At 43.9% G+C, this 12,130-nt stretch overlaps 1 long non-coding RNA gene across 1 annotated transcript; it reads left to right on the top strand.

The window, feature by feature from the left end:
• The first annotated feature begins 5,894 nt into the window (after positions 1-5,894).
• On the top strand, positions 5,895-11,614 carry LOC142578122 (uncharacterized). The gene is made up of 3 exons (XR_012827177.1): positions 5,895-5,981; positions 8,718-8,767; positions 11,561-11,614. It is a non-coding gene; the product is annotated as an uncharacterized LOC142578122 (long non-coding RNA).
• Positions 11,615-12,130: the final 516 nt, after the last annotated feature.

The following is a 12,130-nucleotide window of genomic DNA, read 5'->3' on the forward strand; positions in this document are numbered from 1 at the left end:
CAGGCCCTCCGTGTAGAGCAAACATGTTTATAATCTAATTGAATTCTCAAGGTAAAATACCCCAGAAAATCTTAAAGTACCACTTACACTCAATCTACAGACAAGATGGCGTTTGATTTTTTTTTTGAATATTGGAGAAAACATGTATGTGTTACGCGCAAACTCAAACACTAACCCCTTTTCACTTGGTAGCGTTTTCCAGCTGCCGTTTGAGGTTTGTCTTGTACTCGCGGACAACTCTCTGTGGCAATGAAGGGAAAGCTATGGGAGCGCGGCTGCTGCACATGCGTTTTCGCACTAAGCAATCGGACAGTGTTTGACAGAGTTTTAGTTTGCTGGCAGCAAATGCTAAATCGACGGAGCTTCCACGTGCGACGGTTTCACGTTTTCCCAGATGCGGAAGAAAAACGCCGCAATATAAGTAAACCTTCACGCTCAGTGGTGCGTTCCGTATTATTTAACTGTTGCTAACAAGGTCCCTATGTTTTCTCTTCCTTAGCCTAAACATACGTGTATTACAACGCGGGACTCTACTCAGAAGCCCTCTCACTTGCACACGCTTTCCCTCCATAGCTCTACGTTCATAGGAACAGAAAGTTGCCCGCAAGTATACTAGGACCCTTCCGTTCCTCGCACGCCATCAAAAAATAGTAAAAAAACACCCACACTACACTCGCCTTAGCGTATAGCACGCCGCCAGCGTTTCCTGGTAAACATTGCGGTTATATAAGCTGCGGTTCACAGGAAGCGTAAGAAGCATTCAGCGATGTTTTATGCTATCCCGTACCACTCTTAAAGGTGAAGCCTGAGTGTCCACTTAATTTTCATAAATGTTAAGGCGGCCGTTTCTACTACGCACCTTCATTCCATGCCAACCAATAACTAATTTTTATATTTAATACTTTATTTAAACATACGTTGCCGATTTCTACATCACCACACATCACACCGCAGTGCATCTAACACTAGAGCGTAAGAGACAGCCTTTTTCACAATAAAATATTGAGTATCTTTTTTCACGCAGTTTGCTAATCACGACGAAGTAAGCGAAAATATGCGTTCCGAATTTCGATAACACTTTCGTATTTACGAAAGAAGCCATCTGATCACACTCGACTGCACCCGACCACCGTAAGAATGACACTTTGGGCACACTGCTTATTAGAGTCATAGACTTCACGTCTCGCTTGTTTCAAATAATTCTGAACACTCAGCTAGTATCGAACAACGCGAAGCTTAAGCTGAGACTTCTCGTGCGCTTGCCAGCGCGTGCTCTCTCCAGGGTGCTCCTTCCTCTAAGCCTTGGCAGAAACCACTTCGTATTGCTAGCGTCTGAGGCCCAAACAATGAAACGTTCCGTTCCTTCATGCGCTTCCTAACCTTACGTGAGGCCTCCTGCAAACGAAGGGCCGATGGAGGAAGCAATCGCACTCTGAAAGCTCCCTTCACCCGTCCTCACGTAAGGAGCGGTTGCCGCATGCCTGGGTTCGAGATTATCTCTTAAAAGCTTTACGCGAACACCATTATTCAATAAAAAATGTTGTATCGTCGCACAATCGTTATATTGAAGAGCTAATATATAGAAGCGTGGACGCTTTCTTCTAGTTTTGTTTACTAAACTTTAAAAAAGTTGTGCATTACAGTGCAACACTTGATGTGCTCCATCAACGCTGGCACGCCGGCGTCGTGCAACGCCTAGCAACGCCTAGCAACGCTTTCATGCCGCACGCGTGACTGAAACGAACTTGCCTGGCAAGACGTACCGTGCTCGCGCTTCTCCGCAGGTGGGCGACAGCGCGCATGCGCAAGCAAACGTCACGTGGTTAGGCAGTGAGGTGAAGCGCTCGCTCAGGGCCAGGAGCGGCGTAAGGAGGCAAGAAGGCAGCTTAGGAGCTACCTTACGCTGAGGAAGCACTAAGGAATCCTTCACCGAGGGCCCCTCAGTAAGGAAGCTTTCAGAGTGACATACGGTGGCCTCACCGCAATGAAGGCTTCCTTACTGAGGTAAGGAAGATTTCATTGTTTGGCCCTGAAACTGCGCACTTTAGGCGTCACTAATATCTGTCGGTCAAGTTGGTACATGTCAAAGCCTGTTCGAACCATGTATCACGGCCAGACTAGCGTAGCCAGATTTGAGCACATCCACTCGAGCTCGCCCTTCAGCCCTGTCGCGCACATAGGAGACGTTGTGCACTACAGTTAGCCACGACAGCTGCATGAGGCGGCGTCTGCTCTGTAGCGCCGCTACCCGAGTTGGCGCGGGGTGCCGGCACGAACCCTCTACCTCGATTACAGAAGTCAGGCGTGTGCTCTGATCGGTGTCCGTGGGTGACGTGGATATATATGAAAGGCGGGCTGAAAACTTGATCGAGCGCCAACATCTGAATGGAACCGGTTTTAAGGTTTCCGAGTTGCACACCTTCCAGGTGCGACGCCATCATGTTCAAATCTCGTTACCTTAGGAGCCCTTTCTAGGCGATCCGTAGTGCGGCATTTATGGCTAAGCCGTGGTGCGTGCTGCCAACGTACTCACACAGGCGAGCATAACGACTACACTACGTTCGACCCTCGGCAGTTGCGCACTGGCCGTAGTGATTAGTGATGAAGAAAATGGGTTGCTCGTGCCCATTTCTGCGATAAAACAGGCTCGTGTAGCTATCGGGCACACTGAATCACAGGAAAGAAATGAGATACCATGACCACAACCATGGGTTTAGGGACAACTTCGGAATTTCGCCCGTCACAGGTGTCAAAACCAAAAGTAGCGGCATCTGCGTGAACATCAAAAATCAAGCTTAACCTGCGTGTCACGGTCACGTTCACACGATGGGACGTCGTGGGCAGTATCCCCCTCCCCTGTAGCCTTGCAAGGCATTGAAGAAAGAGCGGGGGCACCATGCAGAGGATCACAAGTGATCTCTGATTGCCCAAAACCGTCTTCTATTGAACCCATTGCAGTGTTTTCTTTTTTTGCTCCTAAGTGTATCTGAAATATAATATTAACGTCAACTGCATGTCTCGACATCAATATAAACGTTTGTAGAAGCTGTAGGTAGCTTCGGCACCAGCAAGATCTTGCAGCACTTCCTCCTTTTTTGGGTGCTAAAATAATTGTAGTGTGACTATGCAAGCATAAATCATCAAAGATATGGCTACTATGCTTCGTTTTAGGTTGGAGAAACCGATGCGCCTGGAGGCCATGGGTGTTTGCGCTAACAGATAAACTGAAAAAAAAAGAACTCTCTCACTGTTAATGAACTTACCTTTCCGAAGTCGGTCCCGTGACCAAGAACTTTATCCCCAAGTTCATAGCTTTTTTTATTCTGGTATACAGGCGCTAGGTGGCATGCCGGAAAAAAAGGAGACATACGTCAAAGACCGTGAATGTTGTTAAATAGAGCATGCTATAGTTGCTGCAACTGCACTTAGGCGAGTCGGTTCATCTTGATGCTCAATGCCTCAGCCTTTTTTGGCAAAGTGTAAATGGTTGGTGCTTTCCTTAAACAAACATTTGCAGTCATTCAGTGATAGTTCTGCTGCATGCATTTTTTAGCATGGCCCATCGTGCTCCCTTTTTGTACCTACTAGTTTTCGTTCTTGTTCTTTTTCCTAAGTGAAATAGACACTCTGGGGGATCGGTCATGAATCGGGCGTGAGAAAACTGGCAGCCGCCGTGTTCTTCCTCTGCCGGCTTTAATGTACGGAGGGGGCGCATGTGTCTCGTGCTTCGTGCTGATCGATTAGCTGAAGACGAAGCAGAATGAAAAAAGGTAGATTTAAGGCTCCTGTCATCTGAACGTTTCTGACGTCTCTCGCTCTTTTACTCGCACAATGTTACCCTGTACCTAATCTCAGTCCCTATAGCGTGGTGGGCCCGACGTAATTGTAAGGCGATCGCGATTTCAAAGCAAGGCTACGAACAGGAGTCCGACTACCAGTGCAGAGGGCCACGCCACGTTAAGGATTCAACTACCGTTATTTGGCTACAAAATCGCTGGCTACAAAATCGCAAGGCTATCGCTGCCTTCTGCTTTTCTCTTCATCCTTTGGCTTTACTCTGCTACGGCGCTTTCCGCCACATGCTTTTACTGTAGCCTCCTCTTCCGCTTTCATCCTCGCGCTCTCTTCGCTATCGCGTTCTTTCATTCCCTGCTGCACTCAAGTGCACTGCTGCATTCACTGCTGCACCCAAAAAGTGATGGCATTTGGTCATGTTTGTGTTAACACCAAGCAATGAATGTGCTCGATTAAGAAAAAGACGCAGCAGGAAATTCCTCGCTGAGTAGACGGATAAACATAAACTACGACGCAACCAGAAAAATTGTGGTGTTGAAATATCCAAGAATATGGATGAAAAGAAAAGAAAAAGAGATCGCATCGTCGTGACCGCGCATCATAAGTCACGGTAGGCGTAGAAGTCCCTAGTTATATCAAGTTATCTTCAGAACAGCTCTGATAGCATCCCCGCAACAACGGTTCGTTGCGTACTGTTAAATGCTCACATGCAGTGACATGCAGCTCATGGCACTGTGCGAAAACGCGCTCGCAGCGTAAGCGAAACCTTAGGCGCCTAAATGGACGCAGACGCGCAGTTGGTCGCGGCGGACCCGTGCGCTCACTGCATTGAGGTTTCATAACGTTATGCTCCACTTGCTTATACAGGCAAGCAGCTGTAAAATCTTATTTCACATAGTTCGGTCTCAGCGAGAGCCTACCTTTCACGCAAGAAGCTGGTTCGGGGGATTCCATGGCGACGATGCTTCTTCTCTACGCATTCTACAAAGAGACAGCAACCGCAAACCATTCCGTGCTTTGTTTTTGCCCTATACCAATCTTTTGACAGTAAAATACTTCGCTCGTTTAGAAAATACTTGAGAGGGGCTCCAGAATTGCTCCCATGTGGTGTTTTCGGTGCCAGCCAAATCTAAAAGGAGCGCCCAGTGTTATCAGTTATACCATGCAAGCGAGGCGCCTCCGATAGATGGCAGATGCGTAAGCTCTCGCACTCAATAGCAGACTGCGCAGTTGAGTTCGTTTCTGTCGGACTTAGTGAAATGCTCATTGTAGCAGTTTCGCTGAACGAAGCAGTCATTTATCGGGAATAAATAAGATGTTCTTGCAGAAAAAAAAGGCGTACGAAACGGCTAAAATGATAAAGTTCCGACGTACGACATAGAATATGTGTGATATATACTTAGGTAAATGGACTGTAACTAAATCCGAAATGTCCAATTCGTCTTTTATTTCATTACCAAAGTTTGTGTCAGAACGCAATGAAATGTTTATTGTTACGCACCGCAACATATACAAGGCATGCCGAAATTCAAACTCGATTAGATTTCTGATAATAACACAGTTAATATTTGACGTTTTGGCTATTCTTTTTTCTTTTCAAAGACGAAAGCTTTTCCTGTGACCTACGCCCACATTTCCTTGTGGGCTATGTGTTTTTCTAACCTCTTTCTTAAGCCGATCCACGATATCGGGCAGTATCAATTAGACTTTTACTTCGTGAATTAGATGAAATCAATTACGTGTAGTAAATTACGCTTTTTCTTGGTTATTTTGTAATTTAACAATTGTTTTGTATACTAGGTAACGCTCATGGTAATTCAGTTGCTTTTCTTCAACCATCAATTACATGTACCAAGTTAAATTTTCTGACACAACAAACTTAATAGCCGACGCAGCTTTGAGTGCTTAAATTTAGCAGGAATTAGTTCACGAAATTGTGCAAATAAAGGAGGGTAAAGAAAAGTTCGTTGGTGAAAACACGTGCATAAGTTACCCATTTCCAGAACGAGCATCCTGCAGCTTTCCATTCCTTTTATCTCTCTGTCTCTCAGATACGATGAGATGACCGGAGTATGGTAGCGTTGCAAATTTGCTAAGCCCTCTTGGAACCCCGACACCAGCTTTCCGCACACAATAAATATATCACTGTCTTTCTCGGACGCGTTTCCAAGCGGCCTTTACTGATGGTAAGAGCTGTTACTCCTTATTTATTTACCGCTTAGTGCATTTTGTGACAACATGATGTTGAGAGATGTCTTTGCCTTTGAACGTGTGTCTTTATATATGTCTTATGTACACCAGACGCAGATACGCCTATTTTTGCGATTGTAACGTACAGGGAATTTTATAGGGTTTATTACTATGCAGGTTCATGATAAACTAGATCACAGATTAGGTCCCCTCTTCAGGGAACGTGAACATATGCACCCGTCCGTTACAAGTTGAAGTATCAATGGCTGCTAACGGGCACTGGAAGCGTAATTTCCTGCATGCGCTGCTTGTACTGTTATTTAGGCCATAACATAATGTGGCCAATAAACATTGAGACAACAATGTATGTGGTTTCAGGCAATTTATGAATTTATTTTAAAAAAAACGGCTCAACTCTAAGGCACGCGCTTTCTAAGATTTGACCGACCTTCATGTGAAGAGGAACGTCTCTAGCAAATTTCTCTGACATCTGTTGAACTCGAGAAAGGTAAACGATTAAGTCCACTATGATGAATGAAGTTCACTATTCAGCAGTGGTGGTATCTATAGGACATAGGAGCTATTCTATACTTAAATTAGTTTTTTTCTTTCTCGTCGTTAACGCATTGCATCAGCTATTCGAAATTCTCTCAATATACAGAAGGCACACAGTTCGCTTTTTGTAAAGGAAAACAGCCTGTATGGTAGGATAATATTTTCTAACAAGTGTACTTAAGAAAACGCTCGTGCCTTGCATGGTTAATTATGAATAACTGCCTGTTAAATACTGAAGTATTTATTATCTGTACATATCAGATACCTTCATCAAACAATAAGAGTCCTTGTCTTGACAGTGAAATTGAAGCGGTAACTAGCCCTACTTACGCGGCGCCCCACACAAAACATTCCATTCAATTAAGCTGAGTTGCACCTAAAAGTGCTGTATAAGAAGGCTGCATCGAGTAATGCAAGACAAAGTCAAGCGGATCACCTTTGTTCTTAGTGACAGATTACGAGGACGAATACACAGAAAGTAGTGCTAGTCTCGCAATTTCTACTAAGCGCACCAGCATTGACACTGACATTTCAAATTTTCGCAATAGAAGGCTGAGCCCACAAACGAATAGATAAGAAGCAATTGCTGCAGATATGCTATTTCTCTAGATAATTTCAAATTACTGATTGCACGTTTCCGCAAGAAAATATGTTATAATCTCCACTGCTTTGCCTCAGAAAAAATTCGTTCTTTCCGCTTGAAACATGTGGAATATTGGCGGACGTAGCTCTGATATAATGGCGCCAAATAACACCAATTTTATATCCTTACTTTATTCAATTGCAGTAGGAACAGTATATGCAATACTTTGCAGATTTAAACTATCGTGTTCTTTGGCGAGCTTGAAAGAATAGACCTGATTACTTTCTGTTAGGGAATTATTTGCTGAAAAAGATATGTTTGCGCAAGTTTTCCGTTCGTCCACTAAGTGAAGAAAAAAATACTGCGCTGTGCATTCTAACGCCTTTTCTTCATAAGAAAAACCCTAAAAAGGAGGCAGGGTTCGGTTTTAAGAGACAGCCGTAGCACAGGTAGTTGACATCCTGTTGATTAGTGGATAACTTTGCGACACCATTCTGTAATTTAATCGTTTACTTCTGAATGTATGTCAGTCAAGTGCTATAAGATGCCGTATCTAACCTGCCGTACTCCTAAGTAAATTCGTATACATGTTCTCGCGTTAAACAAAGGCCACACTGTTTGGAAAAAGATTTATGGCGATATTTACCAGGCTACTGCCAACTTAGCGACACCATTCTGTAATTTAATCGTTTACTTCTGAATGTATGCCAATCAAGTGCTATAAGCTGCCGTATCTAACCTGCCCTACTCCTAAGTAAATTCGTATACATGTTTTCGCGTTAAACACTTAAACAAAAGTCACAGTGTTTATAACTAGTTTTATGGCGCTCTCGAAGACCCCACTGTCAATGGAGCCACCGCCTAATATAAACTGCACCCTTACTTTGTAAGAAAACCACCGTTGCGGCTCAGGGATCTTTGTAAACCTTTCTCTTCATTTCTCAAAGGATAATGTCCATATGCAGAAGCCGACAGACTATTACTGAGTAAAATATGGGCGGCACAAGTTTTCATTTTAACATTTCGTAAATTGCTATTGGAGAATGCTAGCATTAATTTTTTTCACTGCAATGTATCTTCTTATCTACTATGCAGCTTGGTAGGGGAAAAAAAGCCGCGTTCAGACTACGGGCGCAACGTACGGATTGTACACACGGATTGTAAGCGTATACACACAAAGCGCAAGTAGTTTGTTTACACTACGGTCGTCTTGAGCTGAAAGTAGGCAAAATTTGTAACCAGGACTGGGCGGTAATGTTGGAGTGCCCGCTACTTTGACAACGAGCACAGATACGATTGTTACGACGCCGCCAATGCGCGAAGCAGTTTCGGTTAGCACCTTCCGGTCACGGGGCTTTCGGCCTGCCCAGATTCCTATATTAGAAAACCGGCGAGCTGGCGATGCGATCGGACGCTGCTGCGTGGTGGCCTGCGATTTTGCGCATGCGCACATGTGTCTGTTGCTACGGGTGCTTTGTGAAGTGATGTGCTGTGTGGAAGAGTCTTCGCTCTGCAGCGATGAGCTGCTGATCGAAGAAGTGCAACAAAGGCCGTTACTTTACCATCAGCACCTCAAAACGTATCGTTACAACAGGCTCCAGAACGACACCTGGCTTGATCTGGCGAATAAATTGAAACAATGTGGTAAGTGTTATTTGTTTTCTTTTTCTTGGACGTATGCGTCGATACGTGCATCAGTCAAAGGCTGCGGCCGTCTAGCGAAGTGCAATTTCCGCTCCCAGCAACCTTTGAAAATGTTTTCGGCGGTGCACGGCTGGTTCTCGCAGCCCCGCCAATACGTCGGCGTACCCTCAAGTACAGTGCCTTTAATGGCGCCTCCGTTGTGTTTCCGCTGTCAAACTCGGAGCCGGGAAACTCTAAAAGAGGTTCAGGGCTAACTTCTACAGTGACGAGCAGTTATTACTTGAAATAAAACCGCAGCGTTTGGCGTGCCTGCAAGCAACTTAACAGAATGTTGCACGGCTAATTGCATCATTTAACGTTTCCTTTTCAATGCTAAAGCAAAAAATGCGCATTAGGGGCCACTTATTAGCTTATGTATGATATAATGTCATTAGTAGTTGGTTTACACGCAGTCATAGAGAAGTCCAGGCAACTTCTTTTACGACGGTTCAGCTGGGTGGCCTCGCATCCAATATTGCTGTTGGTGCAGTGTTTGGTGCAATATGTATTGTGTTTGATATGATATTTTGGCGGCTCTAAGCTGTTTATACTGTTGGAAAAATTCACGTTTGGTAGTTGAATTTACTTCTAGTTGGGCAGTTTGCTGTCGGCGATTTTACTTCCGTGGTATACTGGCATAAATTTTCGACTATGTGTTTACTGTTTCAGTGAGAACTGTAGATGTACAGTTGCTACGTGTGTGTTCCTGTGTTAAGGGGCAGCATTAGCTCGCGTCATCATCATCATCATCATCATCATCATCATCATCATCATCCTGGTTACGCCCACTACAGGACAAAGGCCTCTCCCATACTTCTCCACTACCCCGGTCAACTACTAGTTGTGGCCATATTGTCCCTGCAAACTTCTTAATCTGATCCGCCGACGTAACCTTCTGCCACCCCCTGATACGCTTCGCTTTCCTTGGAATCATGTCCTTAACCCCTAATGACCATCGGTTATCTTCCCAGCTCATTACATGTCCTGCCCATGCCCCCCAATTGTTTTTCTTGATTTCAACTAAGATGTCATTAACTCGCGTTTGTTGCCTCACCCAATCTGCTCTTTTATTATCTCTTGACGTTACACCAATCATTCTTTCCATAGTTTGCTACTTTCCGTTCGCTTTCCATTGCTATTTTCCATAGGGCTACTTTCCATTTAAGTAGCAACCTTGCCATAAAACTCCAGTTTTCTGCCCTGTACATGAGCTCGGGTGCTCCTTTCTGAACACATGTAAAAGGATAATTTGTTTTTCTCATCCATCAATGCACCGAATTTCACTAGGTTTATTGCATTTAAAAAAAAAACTTAAAATCTAGTGACTGTTGGTTTCGAATTTTCGATTTTGGTCGACAATATTTTTTAATATTCACAAAAATCAAAAATTTTCAGAGAAAGAAAGTATCATGTTTACAACTCCGTAACTGAGCAATGAAAAAAAGATATCACAATTATGTGAATTGCGTCTAATAGTGCTTCTATAGCGGAAAAAATTGGTATGTTATACATGAATCTCAAGAAATGTCATAATATGTAAATACAACCTTTACAGAACCCTTGTACACAACGTAACGAATTCACGTAAGACATCTATTGACAGAGAATTTGTCCGCTTTGAATGCTATAATAGATGCCGTTTGCAGAACCACGATATCTGTTCTTGATGCAGAGCTATTAATTTACAAGCGGCCTGCTATTTTTTTCCCGGCTTCCGAATTTTTGAAAATTGCTTTAACAGTATTCAGGGCCTAAATTGAAAATCCGTGACCAACAGTCACTAGAATTTACCTTTATCTTTGAAGTGCAACAAATTTCATTAAAATCGGTGCAGGGGTTATCTCACAGAAGCGTTTCTGCGTTTTACATGTATTTGAATAGGCCGCATCGGAGTTGGGTCCGAGCTGAAGCTTCCTCTTAAGTAGTTCCTTGAAGTAGACTCAGCGGCGATGTATATCGTAAAGCTAATGCTGGGAACTAAAATGAAAGGAGCGTAAAATGCACACGTGGAGTTTATGTAGATGAACGTGTTCAACCTGATTTGTTATGTGTAAACGTTTTCTTTACTATGTGCAATGCAGTGGCCGAACTGCAGCATATTTGGAGTTGCCTTCGGTAGAAGATTCTTCGGCTGGGAAATGTCTGACGCAAATCTAACGCCGGCGAAGCGGGCGTTGAGCAGTCGTGGGTTCTTCTGCCGCACCTTATGTTCCTGGCCTATGCAATAGAACGCCGAAGGTAAAAGCTTATTGCTAGCTTGTTTGCTACTCATTGCATCTACAATGTCTGTCGCGCCACAACGGGTATGAGGCCAATGATTGCGCAAACGCCCAGACCCAATAAGCAGAAAGAACTTTAACGCATACCGAAAAGATAAATAAAAAACATTTCACCAAAGTGACCAATAAGGTTTTGCGTTTCCACGCACAAGCCGTCTTATGAGTCTATGCCAATTTTTCTCACTCTTTTCCCTGTCGACCTAACATTACAAAGCACACGTTTGATACTGCGGTAAATTTCTACTGTGACAGAGGACAACCAACATTAAAGAAAATTGGAAAACATTTTGTAGCCAACAGCGTGTACAGTGAGCCGTCTTTGTATTTTCAGTAAAAACTGGAAGTTCCTAAACAGTCCCATGTGGCACAACTACAATCAGCTCTTTTCTTAGTAAAGTTCATGTCTTTTGCCAAGTAAAGCCACATAGAATGTGGCTTAATATAAGAATAAAATGTGTTTTCTTTTCCTCCACAGCACCGTCTGCACGCTCATGGGAAAAGATGGGAGAGGATTCGAGGTGTCCCATGCTCAGTCACCTCAGCCTGTCACTGACGCAGCGTCATAAATACAAAATTTGTGTCGCACATTTTACGTAAACAATACCCAGCAGACGTCACTGTCTTGCGACTTACTGCAAGAGCTCCCCTGTCACAAAGTTTTTCCAAGTGCAGCTGCTTCCTCTGCACGAAGTACTGAGGCAGATACACTGCCTGTTGCAGAAACACCGAAGTCGGCAACAAACTTGTAACAAATTTCTTGCATGTCGCAGGTTCACCACATCGCTCAACTTGTCTGGAGAAGTTTCTTCGAAATAAAAAAAAATTGTAAGCAAGCTCACAAAAAGGAAAAAGAATGACCTTGACGACTTCACGATATCTACACTTAGAACAAATCAGCAGCGGCTGAATGAATTAACGGCCGCTGCGGTGTCTCTACTAGTCAATAAACACTTCCTAATGAGTTTAAAGGGTCCTCGCGGTAAACACTATGGTCAGAAGGAGGAGGAGGTTAAGCTGCAGATTCATAGTTGAGGCAGCATTCCAT

The sequence above is a fragment of the Dermacentor variabilis genome, chromosome 4, assembly GCF_050947875.1.
Source record: "Dermacentor variabilis isolate Ectoservices chromosome 4, ASM5094787v1, whole genome shotgun sequence".
Taxonomy (NCBI): domain Eukaryota; kingdom Metazoa; phylum Arthropoda; class Arachnida; order Ixodida; family Ixodidae; genus Dermacentor; species Dermacentor variabilis.